Source organism: Anser anser (assembly GCF_964211835.1).
Source record: "Anser anser genome assembly, chromosome: W".
Taxonomy (NCBI): Eukaryota; Metazoa; Chordata; class Aves; order Anseriformes; family Anatidae; genus Anser; species Anser anser.
In genome coordinates this window covers 5,522,546-5,523,328 of record NC_139731.1, presented here as the reverse complement: position 1 = coordinate 5,523,328, position 783 = coordinate 5,522,546, and positions in this window count along the sequence as shown.

Sequence of the window (783 nt, the reverse complement as noted above, 5' to 3'; positions counted from 1 at the left end):
TTCAGTAGCCCGATTCTTGGGCACCTGAGCATCTACATGGCGTACCTTTACAACCAGGTTCTCTACCCGGGCAGCAATATCTTGCCACAATGCCGCAGCCCAGATGGGCTTGCCCCTGCGCTGCCAGTTGTTCTGCTTCCATTGCTGTAACCACCCCCACAGGGCATGTGCTACCATCCATGAATCAGTATAGAGATAGAGAACTGGCCACTTTTCTCGTTCAGCAATATCTAAAGCCAGCTGAATGGCTTTCACTTCTGCAAACTGACTCGATTAACCTTCTCCCTCAGCAGCCTCTGCAACTCGTCGTGTAGGACTCCATACAGCAGCTTTCCATCTCCGATGCTTTCCCACAATACGACAGGACCCGTCGCTGAACAAGGCATATTTCTTCTCATTTTCTGGTAGCTTGTTGTACAGTGGGGCTTCTTCAGCATGGGCCACCTCCTCCTCTGATGATATCCCAAAGTATTTGCCTTCTGGCCAGTCCATAATCACCTCCAAGATTCCTGGGCGACTGGGGTTTCCTATTCGAGCCCGCTGAGTAATCAGTGCAACCCACTTGCTCCATGTAGCATCAGCTGCATGATGTGTAGAGGGGACCCTTCCTTTGAACATCCAGCCTAGTACCGGCAGTCGGGGTGCCAGGAGGAGCTGCGCTTCAGTACCGACCACTTCCGAAGCAGATCGAACTCCTTCATATGCTGCCTATATCTCCTTTTCCGTTGGAGTATAGCGGGCTTCAGATCCTCTGTATGCCCAACTCCAAAACCCCAGGGGTCA